Source organism: Monodelphis domestica, chromosome 7 (assembly GCF_027887165.1).
Source record: "Monodelphis domestica isolate mMonDom1 chromosome 7, mMonDom1.pri, whole genome shotgun sequence".
Lineage (NCBI taxonomy): Eukaryota > Metazoa > Chordata > Mammalia > Didelphimorphia > Didelphidae > Monodelphis > Monodelphis domestica.
In genome coordinates, this window is record NC_077233.1 from 50,816,877 (window position 1) to 50,832,160 (window position 15,284).

Consider the following 15,284-nt stretch of genomic DNA (forward strand, 5'->3'; position numbering starts at 1 on the left):
CACAGTCAAAAGTAAGGAAAAGTCTGAGAATTACAGGATGAAAACTAGAGCCAGAAGGGACCATAGAAAGGTTCTAGTTGAACCTCCTTATTTCACAGATGAGGATTTGGAGGCCTGAATAGAAGCCGTGACTTACCCAAGGTCATATAGCTGGATGATAGCAGAGCAGAGACTAGAACTCTGATATGATGCTCAAGTTACTTTCCAAGTTTCTTGTGACATCCTGTAAGATTAAGCACTGGAAGGAGTCTAACAGATCACCTCTTCTAATCCTTCATTTTAGAGATGCCACTGGGAGCCAGAGAGAAAAAAGACAGCTTGTCCTAAATAATTTAGGTAGTATGGTAGAGGCAGGATTTGAATTCTGGCCTTCTGACTCTAAAACCAGGGTAGTTTCACTTAAACTGGAAATCACAGAGTCCACTGGGAACTTGGGCAAGGAGAGAAGATGAAATGAAATGCCAGTCAATGTACTTCCTTGCTATTAACCCTGGAAAGGGAGCTATCCACAGATTTCAAAGTTCCATTAAGAAGGCAAGTTTTCCAGAAGTGATCATAAATGAAATTTATTTGTGGCCCAATCCCCACTGCAGCCTCTCTGCCATCACATACCGCTTAAAAGTTTCTTCAGAGCCAATGGATCAGTATCTATAAATTATACTAGGAACGCCCATGATCTGCAATGCCAACAACTGCTTTTATCTTATATGTCAATTCTTTAATGTGGGTGTGAAATAACATTAAATATAACAGAAAATAGGATAACTGTCCTAAGAGCAAATCTGTCTGAACTCCACCAAAAAGAGAATTAGACAAATAATAACAGATAGTTGATGAATTATAAATGAGACTGATACAGAGCACTTTAAAGTCTGCAAAGGCTCTGGTGAGCCTTCCAATAGCTCTGTGAAGTAGGAAGTTATTAAGTTATTAACTCCATTTTATAGATAAGGAAACTGAGGCTTAGGGAGGGTAAGTTACTTTTTCATGATCACAGAACTGATTAGTGTCAGTAATGGGAGCAGAGACCCCAAATAAGGACATTTATGCCCAACGTGGGGGGAAAATATTTGGTCCAAGTAGTGATATTGTGATCATCTTTTTGTTTTTGTTTTGGGGCCTGGGGAATCAAGAAAGATTGTTCCACCCACAGATGTTTTCTGCCCGATTTTCTTCCCTAGACCTAGTGAAGACAGCAGTTTAAGAAGACCATACAACCTCTAGAAATTTTGTAATTTTGTCTTTTGACTCAAGCTGATTAATTGCTAAAAAGGGTGGCAGGCCCAAACCTGTCCAGACACCCCATGTTGTTGTTGTATGTCTATTTTGTTTTCTTTTGCATGAGAAAACAGGATTATCTGGCTTAGAGGAAGAACATTTTCTCCTCCTTACCACCATTAAATGCCAACATCCCTGGCCTACACAGGGTGGATTTTCCATTAGGATCCAATTACAGGCTTAGAAAAGATATGTGATGGTGCAGAGATGAAAGGAAAGATATTTTATGCCTCTTGGGATTGTGACAATCAAAAAAGTGAGCATAGCTTTAGAGGCTACCAAGTGTCTTCTGTACAAAAAAGAAGGAAAAATATGTGAAAGGGGGAGTTGGCTGTGCTAAAAAGAATAGAAGTTTCATGTTCCTTCAAATGCATGTTAGAATGCTTTATCACCTTTTTAATTATTAAACTCAAAACTGAGCTACCATTTTTCATTTGGCTGGGGGATGCATTAAACAGACATTTTGAAATATTTTCTAGGAATTTAGAGCTGAAAAGGACATGTTATTAGAGATGGAGTCATTTTAATTAACTTACAAAAAATAATCCCCCTCCATAAAAAATAAAATTAAACAAAAATCTAATAACATTGAAGTGTCCCAAGGGCCTTGCTTTGATGATTTGGCTTTTACTTAATGGATTACACCTGACACCTGCACCTGAGGGATCATTGTTCTTGACTTGCTCCTCAAAGAGAGAGCTGTCCAAAGGGAGACAGCTGACTATAAAATGGAGAGATACCAGGATTGTTGATTTCTTGTTGGATGGGACTATAGAGTACACCAAATTCAGCTCCCTCATTTTACATATGAGGATAGTAAGGCCTAGAAAAGTCAGATGGTTCATCCAGGGTCAAGCTAGGAGAAAATGGAAGATCTAGAATTTGAACCCTGATCCTTTGGCTCCAGATCCATTGTTCTTTCCATTGTAGCATAGTGATGATCTCCATTAAGACATACTAAAGATACTAAAGCTGTCATTCTTTTAGTCAGCAATAGAGGATCACAGACTCTCCAAGGTCATCTCAAGCAAACTCTACTTGAATAAGAATTCCCTCCACAATAAACCCTATAAAAACCTACCCATTCTTCACCTGGAGATCTTCTATAAGGAGCCCACTACCTCCTGATTCAGCATTTGGGATAGCTGTAATTGTCAGACATGTTTCTTTACATCAGACCTAAATTTACATCTTTGTAATTTCCCCTCATTGTTTTAATAATGGGTTGCACAGAACAAAGGTAACCCCTATTCTGCATGACTGCTCTTTTCATGCTAACATCTCCTTCTGGTCATGACCAGTTAATTCAAGTGATCTTCATATATCATAAAGTTTAGGGATTTCCTCAACCTGGTTGTCTTCCTCTGGTCACCTCCAACTTTATTGATTCAGCCCTAACATGACCACTTGGGGCTGAGCACAGCACTCCACATATGGTCTGAGCAGGGCAGGGTGCAACAGAAGCCATCACTTCCTAGTTGGATCCTAGTGTTTCCTGATACAAAATCCAAGGTTCTTTCCATTAAATAATCTGCTAACCACTTCGACATTTATTACATAGTGATTGCAAGAAAAGCACTGATCCAAGTCATTTGTTCAAGAATTTGGGAAACCTAAAATAAAGTACCAACAAACAATTTATCACTGTTAACCCTATGCAATACCAGAATCCTAGATTTGAAGCTAGAAGGGACCTCAGATATCACATGGTCTAATGCTCTCATTTTACAAATGAAGAAACTGAGATCCAGAGAGAGTTAATGATTTGTTGGTGGCTATGAGTAAAACAGGATGCTTAAGCAGTAGTAGTTTTTGTTGTTGTTTAGTTGTGTCTGATTTTTCATGACCTCATTTGGATATTTCTTTTTGTAAAGATACTAGAGTGGTTTACCATTTCCTTATGCAGTTCATTATATAGATGAGGAACATGAGGCAAAAGTGGTTAAGTGATTTGTCCAGAGTCACACAATTGAAAAATGTCTGAGGCTGAATTTGAACTTGAGTCCCCCTGACTCCAGGCCTATCTCTCTATCCATTAAACCACCTAGCAATTTAAAATTTCACCAAGGCTTTTGGGCTGCCCATTATAGGTAGTAACTGAGATGGATTTGAACTATGGGTCACTAGATTCCAGATTTGACTTTTTCCTAGTCCCTTCATCCATCCATCTTTCTTTTTCTTTCTTTCTTTCTTTCTTTCTTTCTTTCTTTCTTTCTTTCTTTCTTTCTTTCTTTCTTTCTTTCTTTCTTTCTTTCTTTCTTTCTTTCTTTCTTTCTTTCTTCCTTCCTTCCTTTCTTCCTTCCTTCCTTCCTTCCTTCCTTCCTTCCTTCCTTCCTTCCTTCCTTCCTCCTCATGTTTTGTCTTAGAATGGAAACTAATAGTTTCAAGGAAAAAAAGTAATGAGTTAAGCAATTATGGTTAGGTGACTTGTCCAGGGTCACAGCTAGGAGGTGTCTGAGGTCACATTTGAACCCAGGATCTCCCATCTCCAGGCCTGGCTCGCTATTCACTAAACCACCCAACTGCCTGTGCAACAGTCTTTTTAACTGACCTTCTTGTCTCATGTTGCATTCTATTCCAACCTATTCTCCATTCTGCTGATGAAGCAATTTTTCCAAAAGTGTAGATCATTTTTGCCTTTCCAAACTCTAATGGCTTTAATTACTTGCAGGACAAAATATAATCTCCTCTGTTTGGCATTTATAGCTTCTTAGCACTTGACCCCTTTCTACCTCTCCAGTCTTCTTGCCCTTGACTTTCCCCTCTATACACTCTATAATCCAATTGCACTGGCCTACTTGATGTTCTTCACATGGGCTATATACCATCTTCCATGTCTTGGCTTTTGCACTGCCTGTACTCTATGCCTGGAATTCTCTTCTTCTCATTCTGTCTCTTAGTTTCCTGGCTTTCTTTAGCACTCAACTTAAATTGCACCTACTGCAGAGGGCCTTTCCTACTGCTAGTGTCTTCTCTAAGATTGCCTTTTGTCTAGTCTATGTGTAAGTTGTAGGTATCTAATTCTTTACCTGGCATCTTTCCCAATAGAATATGTTCTCCTTGAGGAAAAGGATGGGGATTTTTTGGCTTTCCTTTCTATTCTCAGTGCTTAGCACAGTGCCTAATGAATCCAATTTGATTGAATAACTAGGAGTCAGAGGATCAGGGTTCAATTTCTAGCTCTTTTATTTACCATCTATATAACCTTGGACAAGTCACCTAATTTCTTTGGCCATCAATTTCTTCATCAGTAAAATGTAGGAGTGTAATAAATGACCTCTAAGTTCCCTTCTTGCTTGAAATCTATGATCCCAAGTGGCTTCCAAGATCTCAATGAGTGTCTCTAGACTTTTCCCCATCACAGCTGTCTTCCCCTTATCTTGCTCCAGGCTAGCTCTCCCCCTGGTACTCAGTGGACCTTCCCTTATTTCACCTCTCATTCCTGCACTGTGCTTCTTGGCAGGATCTCCAGGCAAGTGATCCAACATAAACATGGCTCCTGGGGAATTGACATTGGCTCCTTCCATCTTCAAAACATACTAAGCTATCCCTTAAAGACTTTAATTACTATGACATTGGAAGGATGCCCATAGGTACAGCTCCTCAGACCCAAACTAGAGGAGAATTCTCCCTGTGCCATTGACTATGAAAATTAACTCTGAAGATCTGACTTTTAAAGTTGAGGATTTTTACTGTGTTATGTGGATAGGCTTCAGTTCCCAGATTGGTTGAAGATTTGCAACTGACATTTGCAAAGGCAGCCAACTTTAGATTACCTGTGGCTTAGGGGAGAATAGGGATCATTAAAATCTGGAGAACAGCTGCCAACCTCAGCTTTTTAATCCTTCAGTTTCAGAATCAGCACAGAGCCAACCGATTCAGCAAACATCTTTTAGGGGTCTGCTGTGTCCAGGGAACTGTGATAGGATCTGGGATCATAAAGGAAAAACAACATGGCTCCTGCCATCTTGGAGGTTATATGCTGGAGGGTAGGGTTCGATATATACAGAGATAATTAAATTAGTAGTTTGTTTGCAGAAGGGGGGGGGAGAGAGAGAGAGAGAGAGAGAGACAGAGAGAGAGAGAGAGAGAGAGAGACAGAGAGAGAGAGAGAGAGAGAGAGAGAGAGAGACAGACAGACAGACAGACAGAGACAGAGACAGACAGAGACAGAGACAGAGACAGACAGAGACAGAGACAGAGAGAGACAGAGACAGAGACAGAGACAGAGACAGAAACAGAGACAGAGACAGAGAGACAGAGAAACAGAGACAGAGAGAGAAACAGATAGCTTTTCTGATTCTATTAGGATGTAAACTTATTCACTGAGTGGAGTTTAAACTTTTCTTGGCTCACCTCCTCATTAAATGATGAAGAGAATATAAATCCCTCACCACTATTAAAAAGAATGGAAAGAGGGGGGGCAGATAGGTGACTTAGTGGACAGAGCACCAGGACTGGAGATATGAGGTCCTAGATTCTAATCTGGCCTCAGACACTTCCTAGCTGTGTGACCCTAGGTAAATCATTCAACTTCAGTTGATAAACCCTTACCACTCTTCTGTCTTAGAATTGATCATAGACAGAAGGTAAGAGTTTTAAAAAATGGAAAGAAATGTTTAACCTACAAAAGAAAAATGCTCCGAGGGAGGGGGGTAATCACGCTAAATAACTCTAATAGCTTTTTCACTGGTTTTCTTTATCCAGTTGACTAACTCCCTCCCACTTCAACCCAACCTCCACTCAACTCTCAAAGTAATCTGAAATGTCTGACCATGTCCTCTGCTACTTAGTATATTACAGTGATTCTCTATCACTTCTAGAATCAAACACAAAGTTCTCTGTTTATAGAAAGCCAGTCCTAGTGTTGAGAGGTCTTGAGTTCAAATGTGGCCTCAGACACTTTCTAGCTGTGTGATCATGGACAATTCACATAACCCCAATTGCCTAGCCCTCACCACTCTTTTGCCTTGGAACATTAAGTTCCAAGTGTCAATTCCAAGGCAAAAGATAAGGGTTTAAAAAAAAGTTCTCTGGAATCTAAAGTCCTTCATAACCTGACCCCATTTTTTATTTCTTATCGGACAAAGAAAAGAAGTGCTCTGCCTAACATCATACAATGAGTGTCAGCTAGAATTTGAACTCGGGACTTGGGAAAATGGCTCCCAAACGTACTTCTGCTGGAGGCAAAAGATTGATTCTGCGAGGATTTTAGCTCAAGAAGTAGGTAGGACTTCAAAATCTGGCTAGCCTAACTCTCTATTATCACAGTGGAGAAAATGGAGCCCCAAGGTCTTTAAGGGATTTGCCCAATTTCATGCAGGTACTAAGTACTAGAAGCAAGACTTTTGCTCAAAGTCCTGTGCCTTCAGATTTAACATCTGAATGTGAATGTGAGAAAATCACTATTCTTCAAAATAAACTCTTTCTTTTAAAAGACCTTCCTTTTCTATTCCTGACAGGCATCACCACTCAAGGGCTCAACTTGATGATTAAATGGGTTTGACCTATGTACCTGCCCCTTAGCTCTGGAACTTTCTAGTATATCTGCTGGCAATTTACAACATCTTTTCAACATATGAGCTATCAATCTCATCTCATGTATATACAATGTCATTTTTCTTTTTTTTTAATCCTTACCTTCTATCTTAGAATCAATTCTAAGTATCAGTTCTGAGGCAGAAAAGTGGTCATGACTAGGCAACTGCAGTTAAGTGACTTGTCCAGGGTCACACATCTAGGAAGTATCTGAGACCAGATTTGTCCCTGAGTCCTCCATTTCTAAGGTTGGTTCTCTTTATCCACTGAACCACCTCGCTATTCCCACAAGGCCATTTCTGATAACTGAGTTTGTATCAGGGTCTAATCTCATTCACGTCTATGGTGGAAGAGTATAAATGACTCAAATCTCATTAATTATTATTGCAACAACAAAAGTAGATGTCTGTAAAAAACACGCTCTGTATGTTCCGTGCACACACACACACACACACACACACACACACACACACACACACGCACACACACACATACACCACTTGCTTTCTTCTAGCAGCCTAGATTCTCTGAACTATTAGCTTATACAATCCACAATAAGACAGAATCTGTGGCAAACTGGCTTTCCTCTTCAGGCAGTAGGCAGAGATTCTGTTAATGCAAGGATTCTAGGGGTCAGTGGTTATTGTTATAGGCTGCCTATACAGATTATAGATTATAGAAAAAGTCTGATTCAGGATGCACCAAACTCCCCAGATGTTGCCCCAAAACTCCTTCCTCTTCTGACCACCCACTTTGCACTGATCTCTGTTGGTCCAGGCCAGATGCCTATTAACAGCAAGTTAATGCCATCCTGTGGGGCTAGCCCTTTGATGGGGGCCTGAGGCAGCTGTTGCTGTCACCCTGCAGGCCACTGAGGTGTCCCCTGCTTCCCCCATAGACGGCTAAACTCTGGAGGCAGATGGAGAGAAATCCAAGAGAGAAATTGAAAGGAACCAAGAACACAACTTTAAACCTGAAAACCTCCTAAGAAAAGACTACAAAGTTGGTGCTAACATACTCAAAGTCTGTTTACCACATGTAAATGGGCTCCACTCATTTCTTATGTCTAGATTTGGCCTTCAAAAGAATCCTAGAGATCTGCTGTCTTGGAGCTTCCAGGAAATACAAGTCCAGGGCACGTACTTGGCCTCTGGGATGTGTATCATTGCTTGTCTAATTGGTCTGACTCATGGTCTGCCTTGTAACATGGGAATCAGAACCAAGCAAAACACTGGGCCCAAGCCCCCACTCGGACATACTTTAAAAGGAAATACTATGTCTATTTCATAGGCCTGTGGACACTGAGGAACCCATTAGTAAATGCTTCAATCTGAAGAGAAAGAGCTGAGCACTCTGGTTAGATGGCAGCTGTTTCTAATACTGCCTGTTTGTTTATGGACTGATCTCGGTTGTCTGTACTTAAACATTGGGCTTTTGTTAAAATTCCCTTTGAGGATGGAATACAAATCAAGCATAGACTGTGAATTCAATTCAACAAAAATGTAAGTGCCTTCTGGGCTCTAGCCACTGGACTTGGAATTGGTGATATTGTTGCAAACAGGGTAGCCCTTATCCTCCCAGAGTTTACATACATTTTAATGTAGGAGGGATGCGGGAGATGAGACAATAGTAAAGAGACAAATAAAACAAAGGTTTGGGGATGTTGTTATTTTTTAAAAATCAGTCTCCTGTCTTCAAGAAGTTTACATACTACTGGAGATTGGACATGTAATTAGGTAGTATCGGTATATTAGAGAGAGATAAATGGATGGATAGATGGAAAGAGATGATAGATGGACAGACAGACAAACAGATGGATGAATAAAAAGATAGATATATTCAGAGATAGAGACAGACAGACAGGTAGAGAGCCAGGCAGAAAGGTAGGCAGGCAGACGGAGACAGACAGACAGACAGACAGATAGATAGATAGATAGATAGATAGATAGATAGATAGATAGATAAACAGATAGATATAGATGGAATGATGGATGGATAAATGGGAATATGGATGGATAGACAGATAGGGAGGCCGACAGACAGATAGACAGATAGATGGATAGATGGAAAGATGGATGGATAGATGGGAAGATAGATGATAGATGGACAGACAAACAGATGGATGAATAAAAAGATAGATATATTCAGAGATAGAGACAGCCAGACAGCCAGACAGACAGGTAGAGAGCCAGGCAGAAAGGTAGGCAGGCAGATGGAGACAGACAGACAGACAGACAGACAGATAGATAGATAGATAGATAGATAGATAGATAGATAGATAGACAGATAGATATAGATGGAATGATGGATGGATAAATGGGAATATGGATGGATAGACAGATAGGGAGGCCAACAGACAGATAGATAGATGGATAGATGGAAAGATGGATGGATAGATGGGAAGATAGATGATAGATGGACAGACAGACAAACAGATGGATGAATAAAAAGATAGATATATACAGAGATAGAGACAGACAGACAGACAGACAGACAGACAGGTAGAGAGCCAGGCAGAAAGGTAGGCAGGCAGACAGAGACAGACAGACAGACAGACAGATAGATAGATAGATAGATAGATAGATAGATAGATAGATAGATAGACAGACAGATATAGATGGAAAGATGGATGGATAGATGGGAAGATGGATGGACAGATAGATAGATAGATAGATAGATAGATAGATAGATAGATAGATAGACAGACAGACAGATGGATAGATGGATAGAAAGATAGACAGATGGATAGATCAATAGGCAGATACATGCATACAAAGATACATAGATATATAGATACATGGATACATAGATAGATGTTAGATAGATGAGTAAATGCAAAGAATATCCAAAGTAATGCAAAATAATTTCAAGAAAGAGGGAATATTGATAGCTCTATTCAAATATTTGGAGCACCATTACACAGAAGAAGAATTAGACTTTTCCCCTAGATATCTTAGTTGAAGTTAGATATTCTGTAGCCTACAAAAATCAGTAATGACATTCTTGGTTTTTATTATATTTTTAAAGAGATATGAGGAATTATAGAAATGTACTATATCTATGGGGCAACTAAGTGACGTCAGGAAGATGAGTCTTCCTAATTTCAAATTTGGTCTTAAACATTAACTAGTTATTTGACCCTGGGCAAGTCACTTAACCCTATTTGCCTTCTTCATCTATAAAATGGACTAGAAAAGAAAACAGCAAACTATTCCATTTTCTTTGCCAAAAATGTTCTTAGTTCATATGAGGTCATGAAGAGTCAGACACAACTAAAACAACTGAGCAACAACAAACATGTCCATAGTACTTTATCGTTTTAAAGTGTTTTTATATTGGACTTGGAGTCAGGAGACCAGAGTTCAAATGTTGACTCTGGTACTTCCTTTTTGCATAAACATGGGGCAAATCACTTCTTTCTCCAAGACTCAGTCTCTTTAAAAAATAGGTATAATAATAGGATAAGGAAATAAAAATGGAATAAATAATTATATCACACCTAGTATGAGTCAAGCACTTTTCTTTTTACTTATGTTATCTCATTTGATCCTTACCACAACTTTGTGAAGTAGTTGCTATTATTATCTCTCCTTTATAGTTGAGGAAACTGAGGCAAAGAGAATTTAAGTGATTTAATCAGGGTCTTTCTGACTCCAGGCTGTTGTACCACTAGCTACCTCAAAACCTGAGCTCTCCTACAATCTGTGGTCATGGTGGGGAAAGCACCTTTTTAAAATCCTTGGGAGTAATAAAAATGGAAAGCCTTTATTCATTAGAATTCCACCCCCTCCCCACAACAACCTTGAAAGGGAAACCCATCCAGTATGGTTGTCCTTCATTCATTGGATCAATCAGTCATAGAAGGGGGATCTGTGAAGAGTGATTAACTCAAAGCTGCCAAGTGACAAGGGTTTCCATTTTATGCCTTAACATCAGGCTGTCACTGAAAAGCCCTTTCTCAGTTACTATGAGCCTCTAACCCTAATGAGGCACATATCAGACTTTCAGCAAAATTGTTATGTGGGTGGATACTGTGGCTCCTTTCCTTTACTTGTGATTCCTATTTTTTTTTCCATTTCAGTAGCTACCTCTATTAGCTCCAGGGACAATGACCCACTTGGGCATGCTTTCTTGTCCAAGGTTTCCTGCTTAAAAAAAATCACAGACTCTCTAATCTAGAAGTGTTTCTAAAAGATCTTTGGTCTAACCTAGCCCTGAAGAGTTCCCTTTGCAGTATTCTCCACCAGTGTTCATCTAGACTTGGCTGGAAGATCTATAATAAGTGGGATCTCATTCCCTCTGAAGGAAACCTATTCCTCTTTTGAAGAGCTCAAATTATTAGAACAGTTGTTCTTAAACCAAGATCATATCTATCTCTTTTTTTTGTTTATTTTTTAACTTTATTTTTTTTCATTTTAATAACAAATTTCCACATAAGTTTTCCTAAGTTATATGATCCAAAATTGTCTCTCTCCCTTCCTTCCTCCCACCTCCCAGAGCTGGCAAGAAATCCAATCTGGGTTATACATGTATTATCGTACAAAGCATATTTCCATATTATTCATTTTTGTAGCTCAATAATCTTATAAAACCAAAGTCCCAAAATATATACCCAATAAACAAGTGATAAACCATATGCTTTCATCTGCATTCCTACTCCAACAGTTCTTCCTCTGGAGGTGGATATCGTTCTTTTTCATAAGTCCCTCAAATTTGTTCTGGATCATCATATTGCTGTTAGAAGCAAAGTCTTTCACATTTGATCATTCCACAATATTGCTGTTACTATAAATAATGCTTTCCTGGTTCTATTTATTTTACCAGTTCACATAGGTCTTTCCAGCTCTTTATGAAATCATCCTGTTCATCATTCCTTTCAGCACAATAATATTCCATCACCATCATATATCACAATTTGTTCAGTCATTCCCCAAATGAGGGACATCTCATTAGTTTCCAATTCTTTTCCACCACAAAAAAGTAGCTATAAATATTTTTGTACAAATAGTTCCTTTCCAATTTTTTAAAATCTCTTTGGGATATGGATCTGGTAATGGCATTAATGGATCAAAAGGTATGCATTCTTTTATAGGCTTTTGGGGATAATTCCAAATTTTTCTACAGAATGGTTGGATCAGTTTACAACTCCTGTAGCAATACATTAGTGTCCCAATTTTGCCACATCCCCTCCAACATTTTTCAATTTCCTTTACTGTCATATTGACCAATGTGATAGGTGTGAGGTGGTACCTTGGAGTTGTTTTAATTTGCATTTCTCTAATCAAGAAAATTTTTCATATGGTTTTATTGATGGCTTTGATTTCTTCATCTGAAACTCCCTATTCATATCCTATGACTATTAATTAATTGGGGAATAGCTTGGATTCTTATAAATTTGACTTAGTTTTTTATATATTTGAGAAATGAAAGTTTTATCAAAGAAATTTGTTATAAAAAATTTCCCCCAGTTTGTTATTTCCCTTCTAATGTTGGTTGCATTAGTTTTGTTTGTGCAAAAACTTCTGAATTTAATATAATCACAATGTTTCACTTTACATCTTGTAAATGTTCTCAGTCTCTTATTTGGTCCTAAATTCTTCCTTTATCTAAAGATCTGACAGGTAAACTATTCTATGTTCCCCTAATGCATTTATATCACTTTATGTTTAAATCATATACCCATTTTGACTTTATTTTATTATAGGATGTGAGAAGATGATCTCAACCTAATTTTTGCCATACTGTTTTCCAATTTTTGTTGTCAAATACTAAATTCTTATCCCCAAAACTGGGATCTTTGGGTTTATGAAACATTAGATTGCTGAGATCATTTATCCATAATTTTATTCCGCTGACCCATTTTCTTTCTATTTCTTGGCCAGTACAAGATCATTTGATGATTACTGTTTTATGTTACAGTTTAAGATCTGGCACCACTAGGCCTTCATCCTTCACCTTTTTTTATTAGTTCCTTTGATATTCTTGACCTTTTCTTCTTCCAGATGAATTTTGTTATTAATTTTTCTAATTCTATAAAATAGTTCTTTGGTAGCTTGGCATGACACTGAATGAGTAAATTAATTTAAGTAAGGTTGTCATTTATTATTATATTAGCTCAGCCCACTCATAAGCAATTAATGTTTTTTTTCAATTGCTTAGATCTAACTTTATTTATGTGAAAAGTGTTTTGTAATTGTATTCATATTATTCCAGTGTTTGTCTTGGCAAATAGATTCCCAGGTATTTTATATTGTCTATGGTGATTTTAAATAGTTTCTCTTTCTAAATTCTTGCTGCTATTCTTTGTTAGAAATCTATAGATCTGGTGATGATTTGTATGGGTTCATTTTGTATTTGGCAACTTTGCTAAAGTTATTAATTATTTCAACTAGTTTTTAGTTGATTTTCTAGGATTCTCTAAGTATATCATCATATCATCCACAAAGAGTGACAGTTTCCTCATTGCCTACTTTAATTCTTTCAGTTTCTTTTTCTTCTCCAATTGCTAAAGCTAGCATTTCTAGCACAATATTAAATAGTAGTGGTGATGATGGACATCTTTGCTTTACTTCTCATCTTATTGGGAAGGCTTCTGATTTATCCCCATTGCAAATGATACTTGCTGATGGTTTTAAATAAATAATACTTATTTTTAAAAGCCTTTTTATTCCTATGCTTTCTAGTGTTTTTAATAGGAATGAGTGTTGTATTTTGTCAAAGGTTTTTTCTGCGTCTATTGATATCATCATGTGATTTCTGTTGGTTTGTTTATTGATATGATATGAATCATACTGATAATTTTCCTAATATTAAACCAGCTTTGCATTCCTGTTGTAATGCCCACTTGGTCATAGTGAAGGATCCTTGTGATATATTGCTATAGTCTCTTTGCTAGTATTTTATTTAAGATTATCGCATTAATATTCATTAAGAAAATTGGTCTGTAATTTTCTTTCTCTGTTTTGGGTCTTCCTGGATTAGGTATCATCACCATATTTGTGTCACAGAAAGAATTTGGTAGGGCTCCTTATTTGCTTATTTTGCCAAACAGTTTGTATAATATTGAAATTATTTGTTCTTTAAATGTTTGATATAATTCACTTTATGACTCCATCTGGCTCTGGGGATTTTTTCTTGAGGAGTTCATGGATGACTTGTTCAATTTCTTTTTCTGGGATGGTATTATTTAAGTATTCTATTGTTGGTATAGGCTGGGTCCTGGGATCCAGAAGTTGGCCTATTCCCAGGCTCAGAACCTGGCACAATTCGTAGGGACTGGTTGGCCAGCACACCTCTCTGTGTGCAGTTTTACTTTCAGTTTCCTTTATCCCATAAAAATTGACCCTCTCAGCCTATCTTTCCAGTTGTTTTCTCCAGGAGAGGCCCCACTCTCCATCTTGCTGTTAGATTTTTACTCCTGTCATTTTGAGGCACTTTTTAAAGATTGTTTTGAAAATATTCTCAGAGATGCTTCAGCTTTCACTGATACTAAGTCGCCATCTTGGATCCATCCCCTCAGATACAAGTCTTTGACACACCTTTCTAATGGTCTTAGTTCTGTCTTCCACTTAAGCCAAACAAGACCAATCTCTCTTCCACCTGATAGACCTTTGAAAGCTGCCAGATATCTATTACATATTAGGTTAATTCAAGTCAACAAGCATTTTTATTACATTATTATTATTACTATGTGCCATGCACTATGCAAAGCACTAAAGATGCCAAAAATGCAAAAGAAAGTCCCTGATCTCAAGGGATTCCTCCAAGTCTAGTGAGGAAAATAACATGCAAACAGCCATGCACCAATAAGATGAATATAGGAAGGCCCAAACATTAGTGAGTATTGGAAAAGGTTTCATGGAGAATGTGGAATTTAGATGAAAGTCTCCAATTCCTTTATTTAATCTTCATTTGAACTCGAGGCCCCTCATCATCCTTGTTACTGTTCTATTAATATTCTCTAGTTTATCAATGTCATTCCTAAAATTCAGTATTTCTGTCTGAACCTTTGATACTCCCTCTCTCCTGTAATAATTTCATTTTCCTATAATATATTAATTTCTATTTAAGGATCATGGTTTAGGCAGATTTTTTGTCTATTCCTATGTCTGGGTCCTGGATCAGAAACTCTGCTTTTTACATTTTATTTGTCCTTAGGAATCTCCATGAATTAAACAAAAGTTGGTTAATGGAAAAGAGAGACAAGGGTTCTCTTCCTGCCTTCATCACATGAATGTGGGAAAGGGTGAGATTTTGATGGACCACCTCCTAATTAGCTATGTACCAATTAGAGCTATGTTAGCATATTCAAAGGAGGGGCTAACTAATAATCTCCTTAAACTCTGTGGATCTTCCTGATGAGTTTCAGGGCCATTGGTCATTGGTCATCTTTAGGTCATTGGAGGGGCCCACTGACCTATTACATATTAGGTTAATTCAAGTCAACAAGCATTTTTATTACATTATCA

The 15,284-nt window shown here is 37.9% G+C and overlaps 1 protein-coding gene across 2 annotated transcripts in view; it reads left to right on the plus strand.

The window, feature by feature from the left end:
- Nucleotides 1-15,284, plus strand: part of LMCD1 (LIM and cysteine rich domains 1) — an 88,029-nt gene that overhangs the window by 1,114 nt on the left and 71,631 nt on the right. The window lies entirely within an intron of this gene.